This window comes from Pollachius pollachius (assembly GCF_949987615.1).
Source record: "Pollachius pollachius genome assembly, chromosome: 4".
NCBI lineage: Eukaryota > Metazoa > Chordata > Actinopteri > Gadiformes > Gadidae > Pollachius > Pollachius pollachius.
Window position 1 is genome coordinate 531,876 of NC_136937.1, and position 5,726 is coordinate 537,601.

Genomic DNA, 5,726 nt, shown 5'->3' on the forward strand with positions numbered 1-5,726 from the left:
GGCCACCGCTGCCGTTTGTGCGCGAGGCAAACAGGCAGAGGCGGGACAGGAGCTTGATTGACAGGCAGGGGAAGCGCAACTAGAGGCGGGATTTACCAACGTAATGTTCGGCAGGTTGTTAGAGGATCATCGTAGCCAGACTATGTCGCAGTGAAATGAATATTATATCATGAGAGCATTATGCAGAATGCGAGATAACTTTAAGCTTTTTCTAAGATAAAAAATATTTACATTCCCCGTTGCATATGCACATTAATAGACATAAGAATATTGACATTTGCTTATGTCTGTATATGTTATATTAATTCCATATTATATTTATGCAAGATAAATACATTTGTATCTTAGTTATATTTTTGCCATTATTGTGGATTGTTTGTTTAAGGAGTATTGAGTCATACATATATGTAAGGTGTATATCGTGACTGAGTACATAGAATTCCTACAAGGCATTCTGTAAATGACTTTAAAAAATATAAGAAATCACACCCACCTTGCAAAGCGTGCTTTCACTGGAAGACTTTTAGATAAAGTGCAACATGAGCCTTTCAACTCCATTCAAGAAGTTAACTGGAATTAAAAAAAGACCAATTGAACTCAGTTACCCATATTAATTAATATAACAATTAAAACTGATATAGGATATTGTAATCCACTATCCAGCCAGATTCATGACTAAACTCAATAACAGCTACAACATTAAAAAGCGTGCGTGCGTGCGTGCGTGTGTGTCCCAGCAGGGGGTGTTGGTTGGCCTAGTAGTAAACAACAGAATATTCGTTTTTAAGGTCAAAAGTGCGGCCATTGGATTTGAATAAAAACAAATACAAGCCAGTCTTCCTTGGTGCCACCCTTACCGCCGTCAAGACACTAAATAAATAGTTATATCTTGTGTTTGGCAGTGGCCTCAACAGATAAACGTCCCTACTCTTGTGTATTCATGTCATACATATTCAGGGTATTCAGCTTGCATATTCAACAAAATAAGCAAAAATAAAAAGTAACACGATTTTTTTTGTACTCATTGTTCATTTTACTGATTGATTTCTGCAACATACATACAAACACGTTGGCTGTACGAGAGTGTGTGTGTGTGTGTGTGTGTGTGTGTGTGTGTGTGTGTGTGTGTGTGCGCGTGTGTCTGTGTGTGTGCGCGCGGAAAAAAAAGAATGAGGAGAAGACGGGGCTGATCGAGAGTCCCGCAGGAGGCTATGAGAAGCAGCAGCGAATCAGATCACTCACACTCATGCCAATCATAAAAATGATTGGAGGAATAAGGGAGGGAAGGCGGGATCTCTCTCTTAAAGGCACAGGCGGACCGTTTCCTAACGACAAGAGTAGTGAAGAGTGGGCAAGAGAAAGCAGGAGGGGGAAACATATCGATGCACAGAAACCAACGGGGGGCTGATAACCACAACGGTTAGATAAATAAAGCAGAAGAACGGCTTTGATTGAAGATAGATTAATATTGAACCACAGAGCCCTAGGGCAGCTGTCCGGTTCTAACTCCCAGATGCAGGAACCGGTTCTCCAGAGTTGTTGTGTCTCCACTCTTGTAACCCGAGGTGACCGACCGATAAAACAACAAAACAAAAAGAAGAACGGAATGACGACCGAAGTGGAAGAGGAGAGTGAGTCTCTGCAGGGTGACTGCGATGCTGTTGGCAGGGAGACGAGGGGCTGAGGGATAATGCACTCTAAGGGTGGGGGAGAGGTGGGTGGGGTGAGGGATAACGCACTCTAAGGGTGGGGGAGAGGTGGGTGGGGTGAGGGATAACGCACTCTAAGGGTGGGGGAGAGGTGGAGGTCAGGCGGGGTGCACAGTGTGACAACCAACAACATACAAAAATAACCTTTAAAATACCATTTACAAAAAAAAGAAAATACAAGTATTATTATTATTACAATCTTATTCAGAGCGTTATGCGTTTGTAGGGTCGGCGGCTAGCTGGGACTTCGCACGCCGGCCAATCATTAAGAGGAACTCGCCGATCTGTTCTGCATATCATTCAAACACATAAGGGGGGGGGGGGGGGGACGACAAAGAAACGATAACAAACGAAAAAACGATAAAAGACAAAATAACCCTGAAATATTTGCCAGGACCAAAACGACACGAAGGGCAGAGGAGCACATTTACAGTTTTAACGGGAGGGAAAAGTATCATCATCATCATCATCATCATCATCATCTTCGCCATCATGCACGGATATCTTACATCTTCTGTTAATAAGAATATTCAAGAGATATCAAAAGAGAACAAAATCTGAAATATTATATACCTAAGTAGTCCTGTACATTTTATTTTAATATATAAAACAATGCATATATATATATAAATATGTATATATATAAATGTATATATACACACACATATATATATATATAGTTATTTAGCTGTAGAGTGATAAGCAAACAAAACTCAGTAAAACCGGGGGGGGTCCATATAATCACCGTTATGTTGAACACGGCCAGAAGCGATCAGATCATACCGTTCTCAGTCCGTTCTAACGGAGTGAGGAACATCTGGAGCCATGTCCTGAGAGGTTGTCATGGGGACACATGGGGAGTCCTGAAACACAGCACCTGCTCTCCCTCTCTCCCTCTCCACCCCTCTCTCTCTCCCTCTCCACCCCTCTCTCTCTCCCTCTCTCTCACCCTCCCTCCCCCCCTCTCGACCCCTCTCCCTCACCCTCCCTCCCCCCCCTCTCGACCCCTCTCTCTCTCCCTCCCTCACCCTCCCTCACCCTCTCACCCTCTCACCCTCTCTCTCTCTCTCTCTCTCTCTCTCTCTCTCTCTCTCTCTCTCTCTCTCTCTCTCTCTCTCTCTCTCTCTCTCTCTCTCTCTCTCTCTCTCTCTCTCTCTCTCTCTCTCTCTCTCTCTCTCTCTCTCTCTCTCTGAACTGATTCCACTAGTGTGTCCTGACAGGGCGCTCCTCCAGGGCTGAGCGGATCATTGTTTGAATGAGGGGTGGGTGGGTGGGGGGGGGGGGACTGGTCCAACAGACAGTAGTAAAAGTGAGGGGGTCATGGCTGAGTGTGGTGCTTTTTTTTTTTCTTTCTTTTTTACCAAGTACATTTCACAAATCATCGTGTTTGAATGAACTTCCACTACGTGTGTATTTGTCCAAATCGTGACAGGCAGCCTTCGTATCCAGTTAGTGCACAGATTCACTCAAAGCAACACGGCGGGGAATTGTAACGTCAAACCGACAAACTCAAATGTCACCAAATCACTTCGGCCTACGGCTCTATGAGACCGAAGCGTAGAGCTAGAATGAGCTACAAGGAACAAACTCTACCAACAAAACACACCCTGGGTGAATCTCTAAACATGACCGTACCCTGCGTCCAGATCACTGGGCTCTGGGGAGAACTCCTCGATGCCAACCGCTGACCCAGACAGCGCTACACACAGGGACCAGAGAGGGCCAGCAGACCTGGACAGACGGAGCGGATTGCATCGTGGGTAATAGATTATCTAGCGTCTCTTTTAAAGGATTGTAGCTCACTGTGGGGGTCTTGTTGAGGCGGAGCGATGCGGAGCTCCGGTTCCCAGCTCCTCATTCAGGGTCGTCTGCTGATTGTTTCATCCACCTCGTTCAGTGCAGAGATAATGTCCTTTTGTGGCTTAGCTTTGGTTGCAGAATCCTCCGGATGTCTTGCAGTCACACTAAACACTTGTGTGAGTGTGTGAGTAGTCCAGCTGAAGTGTGTGTGTGTGTGTGTGTGTGTGCATGCTACCGGGATTGTAACAGGCAATGTCCGGAACCTTTCCTCTAGACCTACACGGACGTGTTGTGGTTATTTTTACTTCACTCAGAAGCTCCTCCGATTATTTTTTCTTTTTCTTTGATTATCGCGGGTCGTTTGAAACGCACCGAGCAAACATCAAGTAGAGCGAGGAAGAAGTAAAAAATAAAGTTCAAGAATAGAACAAAGCAGGAATCATGGGGGGGGTCGGTCGTCACTGTCGACCTAGCCTGGGCCTGCCGACGGCCCCTTCCAGACCAGAGCCCGCCCCCCCCGCCCCCCCCAGCCCGGGGGGGCGGGGGGGGCGGTCCATGGAGGTAAACGAAGAGGAGGAGGAGATGGTGGTCGTAGGAAGCAGAGGAAGAGTGTGTGGAACGCAGTGGAGGCCCTCCGTCTGGGAGGGGGGCGGGGGGAGCGATGGCACCGGAGGCCCCCCCCCCAGGGCGTGCTGCTCCGGGGGGGGTCCCGCTGTGGGGGCCGCCCGGCCAGTCCGGAGGGCGTCCCACCCCCGGGGGGGGGGGGGGAGGTCCCGCTGCCTGTCCGTTGTGGGGGGTCGTGGGGGTGGGCTGGGGCTTCATAGAGCTGGGAGTTACCGGGTCCTGGAGCCAGAGGCAGAGGAGGGGACACCTCGTTAGAAACACGACGTTCAGAAGGTTGGTCGAGGCACCGAGAAACAAGATGGCGGAGACTCACCCGCCCAGGTCGGCCTTTGCATCCGTTGCCGTGGCGCCGGTAAGAGAAGGGTCAGCTGGTGACAGTTTCTTACTGCTGTCCGCCGTGTCTGGACACACACACACACCACACACACACATACGGTCAGGGGTCGTTATGGCATTAGGAAGAGCGTACGGTCAGGGGTCGTTATGGCATTAGGAAGAGCGAATACCACTGGCGTCAAATTCACTGGTCTGTCTCGCACACACACACACACACACACGCACACGCACACACACACACACACACACACACACACACACACCTACCTCTGTGCAGACAGCTCCACTCGGCGGAGGCGGAGGTCTTCACTTCCGACGGGTCTGATAACAAGAGCGAGAGAGAGGATGAGAGAGGGGCAAGCGAGAGGGCGAGAGAGAGAGAGCGAGGCCGGAGAACACAGTGAGCCCCTAAAGCAGAACAACGACTACCACACGTAAACAAACAACAAAACACATACAGACACGCCCCCCTTTATTCTCTGTGGTCCCCCCCCCCCCCCCCGCTGCCTCCAGGAACCACCGGACCCTCCTGAGGAACAGCCGGACACCCCCCCTCCAACCCACAGGGGTGGGCTGGACTGGAGGGGGGGTCCCTCTCAGCCAACTGGACCATTAATCAGAGGAGAGAGAGAGAGAGAGAGAGAGAGAGAAGAGAGAGAGAGAGAGAGAGAGAGAGAGAGAGAGAGAGAGAGAGAGAGAGAGAGAGAGAGAGAGAGAGAGAGAGAGAGAGAGAGAGGAGAGGAGAGGAGAGGAGCGCGCGCGAGAGAGAGAGAGAGAGAGACAGAGAGAGAGAGAGAGACAGAGAGAGAGGGAGAGATGTTTGTTTTGTTTTAGAGGCCGCCTTGTTCAGTGTTGTGTGCGGCGTTTGCAGGCGTCGAGCTAAAATAAAGCACAGAACTTAACAGAGTTAAAGTGGTCATGAATGCCGAAATATTAGCGCTCTCTCTCCGGTAATCTCCATCCATCATTCCATTCACCACTCAGAGCCAATGAGCTGAGACTCTACTGGCGAGATTGCCCTAGCAGTCTTTAGCCAGGGAAGACCTTTAGCCAATGGCGCCCCCTGGTGCTGATAAAAACACCGGACCCATCGCTCTGGTCTTTCATTTATGCAAATAAATCAATCATAAACACCAAATACTGACAGGTTGGGGATCTAGAATTCGAGTAGGACAGCAGGGTTTTGCAAATCATTAAAAATCGGCATGATAGATACCCATTTAAAACCTCAAATATTCAAGTCAACACTCCCCCTTT

At 49.0% G+C, this 5,726-nt stretch overlaps 1 long non-coding RNA gene across 1 annotated transcript; it reads right to left on the minus strand.

Moving 5' to 3' along the window:
- Window positions 1-2,889: 2,889 nt before the first annotated feature.
- LOC307074430 lies at window positions 2,890-4,933 on the minus strand. The gene is made up of 3 exons (XR_013811792.1): window positions 4,737-4,933; window positions 4,447-4,534; window positions 2,890-4,352 (listed from the first exon to the last, which is right to left on the minus strand). It is a non-coding gene; the product is annotated as an uncharacterized lncRNA (long non-coding RNA).
- Between the last annotated feature and the right edge of the window lie 793 nt (window positions 4,934-5,726).